The sequence below is a fragment of the Hoplias malabaricus genome, chromosome 2 (assembly GCF_029633855.1).
Source record: "Hoplias malabaricus isolate fHopMal1 chromosome 2, fHopMal1.hap1, whole genome shotgun sequence".
Taxonomy (NCBI): Eukaryota; Metazoa; Chordata; class Actinopteri; order Characiformes; family Erythrinidae; genus Hoplias; species Hoplias malabaricus.
The window spans coordinates 17,792,414-17,802,413 of NC_089801.1; positions in this window are offsets into that span (position 1 = coordinate 17,792,414).

The window sequence follows — 10,000 nt, forward strand, 5'->3', positions numbered from 1 at the left end:
TTTTCATTGATCAATAATAAAGAACTGTTTACAGTCAGTGTTCAATCTGAGCTGCAACCTGAAACTTGTTAGTTTCTAAATCTTATCACACTCAAAACTTGTTAAGACGTTAAGATGGTGACATGTCATTGTCAGGGTGTTTCATGTGGTTGCTAAGGTCTTTTGGTCTCCCAGGTTGAGGCTTAGGTGTTACTATGCGGTTACCGTGGTGACGCTAGGCAGCTACTATGTTCTCTCAGATATCACATATTGTTACTAAGGTGTTGCTAGGTGGTTGCTATGGTCTCCCAGGGTGTTATCCAGGTGTTGCTATGTGCTTAATATGGTATTCTACTTTGTTATTAAAGTGTTGCTATGTGGTTGCTATGGTATCCCAGGTTGTTTCCCAGATGTTGCTGGGTGACAGGGTGAATATATGAGTGACAGGTTGAGTGTGTGAGTGACGGTGAGTGTGTGAGTGACAGGGTCAGTGTGTGAAACTCTCCACAGTTGTGAGTTTGTGAGTGACAGAGTGAGTGTGTGAGTGACAGGGTCAGTGTGTGTAAACTCTCCACAGTTGTGAGTTTGTGAGTGACAGAGTGAGTGTGTGAGTGACAGGGTGAGTGTGTGAGTGACAGGGTGAGTATGTGAGTGACAGGGTCAGTGTGTGAAACTCTCCACAGTTGTGAGTTTGTGAGTGACAGGGTGAGTGTGTGAGTGACAGGGTGAGTGTGTGAGTGACAGGGTGAGTGTGTGAGTGATAGGGTGAGTGTGTGAGTGACAGGGTGAGTATGTGAGTGACAGGGTCAGTGTGTGAAACTCTCCACAGTTGTGAGTTTGCGAGTGACAGGGTGAGTGTGTGGGTGACAGGGTCAGTGTGTGAAAATGTCCACAGTTGTGAGTGTGTGTGACTGGATGAGTGTGTGAAACTATCCACAGGTGTGAGTGAGAGGGTGAGTGTGTGAGTGACAGGGTCAGTGTGTGAAACTCTCCACAGTTGTGAGTGACAGGGTGAGTGTGTGAGTGACAGGGTGAGTGTGTGAGTGACAGGGTGAGTGTGTGAGTGACAGGGTCAGTGTGTGAAACTCTCCACAGTTGTGAGTGACAGGGCGAGTGTGTGAGTGACAGGGTGAGTGTGTGAGTGACAGGGTGAGTGTGTGAGTGACAGGGCGAGTGTGTGAGTGACAGGGTGAGTTTGTGAGTGACAGGGCCAGTGTGTGAAAATGTCCACAGTTGTGAGTGTGTGTGACTGGATGAGTGTGTGAAACTGTCCACAGGTGTGAGTGACAGGGCGAGTGTGTGAGTGACAGGGTCAGTGTGTGAAACTGTCTACAGGTGTGAGTGAAAGGGTGAGTGTGTGAGTGACAGGATGAGCGTGTGACTGAATGAAAACTGGAGAAACATGGAGGCTCTGCCCTTAACCCTGAAGTAGAAGATCTTGTAGGAACCAAAGTGAGGCAGCATTTAAAAAGAAATCTAACTGAAGCGTCCCACCACTTTCAGCCTCCCATCATGTCGTTCGGTCCGAGTACAATGATTGGACGGGGGTTTACCCTCCTGTGGCCTTTGTAGAGAAGGATTATTGGTGTTTGATTGGCTGACAGCTGAAATGTGTAAGGAATATTTTCAAAAATGAAAACAAATATATATCCCCTACTGCAGCTTTAAAGGGAACATCTATGATTCTGTGGAACTGCAGTTCTCTCTGGTTTGTTTATGTTCAGTAGCTTTGTATTTTAAGGTGGAGCAGTGTGTGTGAGTAAGAAGCGCCTGTATCTTTTAAGGTGGAGCAGTGTGTGTGAGTAAGAAGCGACTTTATCTTTTAAGGTGGAGTGGTGTGTGTGAGTAAGAAGCGACTTTATCTTTTAAGGTGAAGTGGTGTGTTTGAGGAGAATAACGACTGTATCTTGTTGGTGTCTGAAGTGTAAATTGTCTGTAAGTGTTTAATCATTGTTTGAATTCCCACAGAAACTCATGTGTAACTGGAGGTGTTTAGTTTTGTAGCACTTTCGCTCTGTGTTTACTTTCATGCAGTTAGCGCTCTCCTGAATTTAGAGTCAGTTCCACCTTAAGTAATGTAACTGTAACAAAAATAAGTCAGTGTTACCCCCCTATGGAGCAGGAATAGAGCAACATCCTCATCTCGGTTGGTGCTTTTCAGCGTTTGGAGTCTCTCCGTTCTCTAAAAACCTCCAGATGGCGTTTCTCTGCCGTGAGCAGAGAGAGAGGAAGCCTAGCACTGGACCCAGACACTTTGTTTTTTTTACCCATTTACAGACACTGGGGCTTCGTAAACACATTAGAGCGGTTTCCAGAGCAAACCGACTGCAGAGCAGCACATGAAGAGGACACACACTCAGAGTTTTATACACAGGGGTTTTTTGATTAAAATCATGGACATCACCTTTAATTATGTATTTTGCTCATTTTTAATCACACAGAAATACACCATCGCTGTACGTGAGCCTCTGTGTTTGTAGATCATTTGAACACAGCAGCTCCTTCACACTGTGATTTTACATTGACTGAAAGTTAAGAAGATTTTTTCTTCTTCTGTGAAGTTACTCTTTTAGGAGATACATGTTTTTCTTTGGATGGAAATGATAGAAAACTCTGTCAAACAATGTGCTCAAATCATTCTGTGTGTGTGTGTGTGTTTGTGTGTCTGTGTGTGTGTTTACTGCGTGGGCTGGACTTTGGAATATATTACACACCAATATATGCACATACAGAAAGAGAGAGACAGAGAGAGAGAGAGACAGAGAGATAGAGACAGAGAGAGAGAGAGAGAGAGAGAGAGAGAGAGAGAGGCTGCTTCTGTACGGTTAGGGAATCCCCGCCCCTGCAGATGTAACCATGGAAACCAACTTGGCTCAGGTGGGAGTCCCACTCTCTCTCTCTCTCTCTCTCTCTCTCTCTCTGTCTTTCTCTCTCTCTCTCTCTCTCTCTCTCTCTCTCTGTGAGTGCGGTGTGTGTGAGTGCAGTGTGTGTGTGTGTTTGTTTGTGTGTGCTTGTTTGTGTGTGTGGTGTGTGTTGTGTGTGTGTGTGTGAGTTTAAATGCTGTGTGTGTGTGTGTGTGTGTGTGTGTGTGTGTGTGTGTGTGTGTGTGTGCTTGTTTGTGAGTGTGAGTGTGAGTGTGTGTGTAGCCGTAAGTCCCTGGATACCGTTGAGGGACTGTGTTTGTTATTGATTAGTTATTGATTGCGGCTGTGTTGGGACAAGGCTAGTGTGGCCAATGCTAACAGCACACAGACAACAGCAGTTAGCTTTAGTGTTATCTTCCATTTAGCCGGGCTACGGTAAGGCTTTCGGTCCAGACATACCCATGTCCTCTCGCCCCAGAGAGTGTTCGCACCAGCCTCAGAGGGGTCGCCCCAGAGAGGTGGTCGCCCCAGCCTCAGAGGGGTCGCCCAGAGAGTGGTCGCCCCAGCCTCAGAGGGGTCGCCCCAGAGAGTGGTCGGCCAGCCTCAGAGGGGTCGCCCCAGAGAGTTGTCGGCCCAGTCTCAGAGGGGTCGCCCCAGAGAGTGGTCGCCCCAGCCTCAGAGGGGTCGCTCCAGAGAGTGGTCGGCCCAGTTTCAGAGGGGTCGCCCCAAAGAGTGGTCGCCCCAGCCTCAGAGGGGTCGCCCCAGAGAGTGGTCGGCCCAGTCTCAGAGGGGTCGCCCCAGAGAGTGGTCGGCCCAGCCTCAGAGGGGTCGCCCCAGAGAGTGGTCGCCCCAGCCTCAGAGGGGTCGCTCCAGAGAGTGGTCGGGCCCAGTTTCAGAGGGGTCGCCCCAGAGAGTGGTCGCCCCAGCCTCAGAGGGGTCGCCCCAGAGAGTGGTCAGCCCAGTCTCAGAGGGGTCGCCCCAGAGAGTGGTCACCCCAGACTCAGAGGGGTTGCCCCAGAGAGTGGTCGCCCAGTCTCAGAGGGGCCGCCCCAGAGAGTGGTCGGCCCAGCCTCAGGGGTTCACCCCAGAGAGTGGTCACCCCAGACTCAGAGGGGTTGCCCCAGAGAGTGGTCGCCCCAGTCTCAGAGGGGCCCGCCCCAGAGAGTGGTTGGCCCAGCCTCAGAGGGGTCACCCCAGGGAGTGGTCGGCCAGTGTCACAGGGGTCGCCCCAGAGAGTAGTCGGCCCAGCCTCAGAGGGGCCGCCCCAGAGAATGGTTGGCCAGAGAGTGGTTGGCCCAGCCTCAGAGGGGTCCCCGCAGACAGTGGTCGCCCCAGTCTCAGAGGGGCCGCCCCAGAGAGTGGTCGGCCCAGCCTCAGAGGGGTCGCCCCAGAGAGTGGTTGCACCAGCCTCAGAGGGGTTGCCCCAGAGAGTGGTCAGCCCAGCCTCAGAGGGGTCGCCCCAGAGAGTGGTCGGCCAGCCTCAGAGGGGTTGCCCCAGAGAGTGGTCAGCCCAGCCTCAGAGGGGTTGCCCCAGAGAGTGGTCAGCCCAGCCTCAGAGGGGTCGCCCCAGAGAGTAGTCGGCCCAGCCTCAGAGGGGCCGCCCCAGAGAATGGTTGGCCCAGAGAGTGGTTGGCCCAGCCTCAGAGGGGTCCCGCAGACAGTGGTCGCCCCAGTCTCAGAGGGGCCCGCCCCAGAGAGTGGTCGCCCAGCCTCAGAGGGGTCGCCCCAGAGAGTGGTTGGCCCAGCCTCAGAGGGGTTGCCCCAGAGAGTGGATGCACCAGCCTCAGAGGGGTTTGCCCCAGAGGGTGGTCGCCCCAGCCTCAGAGGGGTCGCCCCAGAGAGTGGTTGCACCAGCCTCAGAAGGGTCGCCCCAGAGAGTGGTCGGCCCAGCCTCAGAGGGTTGCCCCAGAGAGTGGTTGGCCCAGCCTCAGAGGGTCCCCGCAGACAGTGGTCGCCCCAGCCTCAGAGGGTTCACCCCAGAGTGTGGTTGCCCCAGCCTCAGAGGGTCACCCCAGAGAGTGGTCGCCCCAGCCTCAGAGGGGTCGCCCAAGAGAGTGGTCGCTCCAGCCTCAGAGAGGTCACCACAGAGAGTGGTCACCCTAGAGAGTGGTTGCCCCAGCCTCAGAGAGGGATCGCCCTGGAGAGGGATCAGGCCAGAAAGGGGTTGCAGTGTGAAGGGTTAAAGGCCCTCTGCTCCAGAGTGAGATCTCCACAGAAAAGCGGGGGGCTGTTACTGCAGAGAAAGAGGGGGCCACACACAGAAGACAGATGTTGACAGATGGAGAAATATGGAGACAGATGGAGAGACATGAAAAAAGATGGATGTAGACTGAGACAGGTGAAAAGAGATGGAGACAGAAGGAAAGAGACGGGAAAAGATGGGGACAGATAGAAAGATTGAGACAAATGGAGAAAGGTGGAGAGATGGAAACAGAGAGAGATGGAGAGTGGTGGAGACAGATGGAGTTAGATGGAGAGAGATGGAGACAGATAGAGACTGATGAAGAGCTATGGAACAGACAGAGACAAATGGAGACAGATGGCAGGAAGCTGAGACAGATGGAGTTGGAGAGAAATGGTGTCAGTTGGAGAGAGATGGAGACAGATGGAGATAAATGAGTCAGATGGAGACAGATGGAGAGAAATGGAGTTAGATACAGACAAATGGAGTCAGATGGAGACAGAAGGAGACTGTTAGAGACAGGATGGAGGCAGATGGAGAGAGATGGAGACAGGGTTATAGACGTCCTGCTCTTGTTGTCTCTCCACACATTTTGACCAAATAGGCGTCTCTCTTTCTCTCTTTCTTTCTCTCTCTCTCTCATCTCTCCTCTCTCTCTCTCTCTCTCTCTCTCTCTCCCTCTCTCTCTCTCTCTCTCCCCTCTCTCTCTCAGACAGACACACACATTATTTCTCACTCACACACACAGTATTTCTCTCTCCGTCTCTCTGTGTGAGCACAGTTCAGTGTAAGCTCCCTCTAGAGGCTGAGAACAGAAACACTCTCAGGCCACTGCTCACTCAGTAACTGCTTTTCCTTTCTCTGTAAATCATCGAAGCAATCAAACAGCAGCACTTCAAAGGGTTTAGGTAACAATACGGAAATGACACGGTTACAACATGATATTCATTCATTCATTCATTCATTCATTCATTGTCTGTAGCCCTTATCCAGTTCAGGGCGACGGTGGGTCCATTGGGTGCAAGGCAGGAACACACCCTGGAGGGAGCCAGTCCTTCATTATAAAAGTATTATTTAGTTAAATAATAAAGTGTATATTATGAATTGTCCAGAAATATCCAGAGTGCCAGAGTGGACTCACACACTCCCACGTGTTGGTGATGTACAGACAGTGTGTGTGTGTGTGTGTGTACTGTAGCATGGCCAAGATGGAGCTACATCTTTGAACACATACCGGATATCCATGGAAACCTTCTTACAATACACTCACACACACACACACACACACACTCTCTCTCACACACACACGCACAAACCCACGCATACAAGCCGACTCAAAACTCCCACCTCTTCCGTGAGAAACAGAGCCTAAAAGCGTCCAAATGTGACGTCCTGTTCTCCAGGAAATGCTCTAAATACCACTCTCTCTATTTTTAAACATTGCTGTGAGGATTTGATGGTGTCAGGGACATCAGGTGCTGCTCCACAGGCCAACACTGGGGGACTTTATAACCCTCTTTAGAAGCTTTAGCTACTAAAGTAGAACTACTAACTACTAACTACTAACGTCTGCTGATGAGTAGAATATAAACTTCAGGACATGACTGTTGTATATAAAGTAGGTACACCTTATTACACCTTTATGACAAATTTACGACACCTTTATTAAGGTGGACAGAGGATTGTTGTGTTGTGAAATGATGTTAATGCTGCTGTAGAGTTCAGACATTGTTAAATAAGTGATGTTTATGAAGATATTGTTGCCATATACCAAACTTATTAAACATTTTATTACACACTTATTATTACACACATTTATTACACTCTAACCCTAACCCTAACACATTTACAACACTTATAAAGTGTAATGAAGACCACATCACCTGGGAAATGATAGAGGTTTTTACACAAACCTGAATAAAGTGTAAATATAAACAGGTGGATCAAAGGACGCTGTGTTTCATTTTCTTTTAAAAGCTGACGTCACCCTTGAGGGGGGCGCCGCAGTCACTCCTGAGAGGAATACACAATAAATAACATCTCTCTCTCTCTCTCTCTCCTCTCTCTCTCTCTCTCTCTCTCTCTCTTCTCTCTCTCTCTTCTCTTCTCTTCTCTTTCTCTGTTCTCGCTCTCCCTCTCTCTCTCTCTCTCTCTCTCTCTCTCTCTCTCTCTCTTCTCTCTCTCTCTCTCTCTCTCTCTCTCTCTCTGGCTCCACCGTGTGTTTATTCCTGGAGCTGCAGCTGTGAAATTGAATGAAGTTGGTGTGTGTTATTTGCAGTCAGTGTCTGTGTGTGTGTGTGTGTGTGTGTGTGTGTGTTTGTGGAGAGTGTGAGGTGGTAGAACTCAGTGATACAAAGTTATGTTTGCAGAGAGATGGTCCACTTACAGTGACACTACATCGCTGTGATGTTTCACTGAGCTGTAACAGAGAGAACAGAGCTCTGTCATTACTCAGCACTGCAGAAACCACACTGTGTAACTTTTGCAGGAGGGTAGGTAAACACTGCCTCTTGGATTCAGGACAGTGATGTAAAGTGAATTACACTCAGTGACTGCAGGGGGAGCCCAGGAGCCACAACAACTAAATCTTACCTTAGTTTTCCTTTAATTCTCTTGCTTTCTTGAGCTTTTCAGCACCACGGAGAGCTACTGTACACTTCAGCCACCAGGGGGCGCCAGATACAAACAGTCACACCAAAGTAATCATACTCCCGCCCCCTCTCTCTCTCTCTCTCTCTCTCTCTCTCTCACACACACACACACACACACACACACACATGCACACACACACACAAAGCACTGGTAGTTCAAGCGCCAAGAGCCAGTATGTGTTGGATGCTAAGAGTGTAGCTGTAGGCTTAGTGTAGAGAGAGAGAGAGAGAGAGATTGAGGGAGGGAGAGGGAGAGAGAGATAGAAGGAGAGGGAGAGAGGGAGATAGCAGGAGAGAGAGAGAGAGAGAGAGAGAGAGAGAGAGAGAGGGAGAGAGAGAGAGAGAGAGAGAGAGAGAGAGAGGGAGATAGAGACAGGAGAGAGAAACAGAGAAAGAAAGAGAGAGGTAGAGAGTGAGGGATGTTATAGAGACATGCTAAACGAGTGCAGGGAGTGTTTAACTGGACGGAGACTTGGGGGAAGCATGTGTGTGCTGCCCTCAGGACGTTTCCCCTTTAAGATGAGCAGAGGTGTGTGTGTGTGTGTGTCTGTGTGTAAGTAACCTTGCGGTGTAGTCTGGGGTCTGGACGTGTCTCTATGGCTGTGGATGTGATGATGACTCCGGCGTGGAGGAACCTGAAGAATATGAAATGCTTTTCTCGGTCATGTGTCAGTGTAAGCTCATATGCAGCAACAGGACCCTCTCGCTAATGTTCGGCTGCAAGGTGAGTGTGTGTGTGTGTGTGTGTGTGTGTGTGTGTGTGTGTGTGTGTCTGTATGAAGTAAGCTACAGTGATTGGCTGGGATTTATTCGTCTTAGCTTCACACTTTAAGCTGCTTTTTTGTGTTGAAGTGCTTTATAAATACCTTATTACTCTGTGATTACAGCTTTTTGATTGTGTTATTACTTTAAAACTAATGGAAGGTGCACTGGCGAGATTCAGGCATCCAGAAATGATGAATGGTGAAGCGAGTGAGGTGTAAATGAGAAAGAGGGAGAGCGATGGTGGATGTTGTGCTGATGGTGCTGTTTTCCTGGGGGTAAGGATTGAACACTGGAGCTGCTCCCAGGGGTGGGGGTGGGAGGTAGAGGATGGAGGTGGGAGTGTGGGTGGGGGATAGAAGAGAGGGTGGCTGTGGGGATTGAGCAGCAGAGGAGGATTGTTTATTTAAATTGTGTTGTGTTGTGTATGAACAGGGAAGTGTACATTTTGTGAAAGAGGTACTCCTTATATGGGCGTCCAGCTCGAACAGGAACTCCTTATATGTGTGTCCAGCTTGAACAGGAACTCCTTATATGTGTGTCCAGCTTGAACAGGAACTCCTTATGGGCGTCCAGCTCGAACAGGAACTCCTTATATGGGCATCCAGCTCGAACAAGAATTCCTTATATGGACATCCAGCTCAAACAGGAACTCCTTATATGGGCGTCCAGCTCGAACAGGAACTCCTTATATGGGCATAAAGCTAAGAACAGGAAACTCCTTATATGGGCATCCAGCTCGAACAAGAATTCCTTATATGGCCATTCAGCTCAAACAGGAACTTCTAATATGGGCATCCAGCTCAAACAAGAAGTCCTAATATGGGTGTCCAGCTCAAACAGGAACTTCTAATATGGGCATCCAGCTCAAACAGGAAGTCCTAATATGGGCGTCCAGTTCAAACAGGAACTTCTAATATGGGTATCCAGTTCAAACAGGAACTTCTAATATGGGCATCCAGCTCAAACAGGAAGTCCTAATATGGGCGTCCAGTTCAAACAGGAACTTCTAATATGGGTATCCAGTTCAAACAGGAACTTCTAATATGGGCATCCAGCTCAAACAGGAAGTCCTAATATGGGCGTCCAGTTCAAACAGGAACTTCTAATATGGGTATCCAGTTCAAACAGGAAATCCTTATATGGAAGTGTGTTACTTCAGTTGGATATTGGTGAACGTTATTCTGAATAAAGTGAAAATGTAACACAAATAGTGCACCATCAGCAGAGTGAGGAGAAGATGACCTTGGATAGAAATGGAGAAGGCCACACACACACACACACACACACACACACACATATGATTGCACTGCTAATTTAATAAAGTTCATCAGTTTCTTTCGTCACTTTTATTTTCAGATTTGATGAGGCATATCCCTGTATTCTCTCTCTCTCTCTCTCTCTCTCTCTCTCTCTCACACACACACACACACACACACACACACACACACACACACACATACACACACACAAACAGCCTCTCAGCTGTGAGCATCATGTTACTGCGGTGTGTGTTTATCTGTCTGTAGGATCCAGGTCGTTGTTCCCTGTCCTGAACTCCA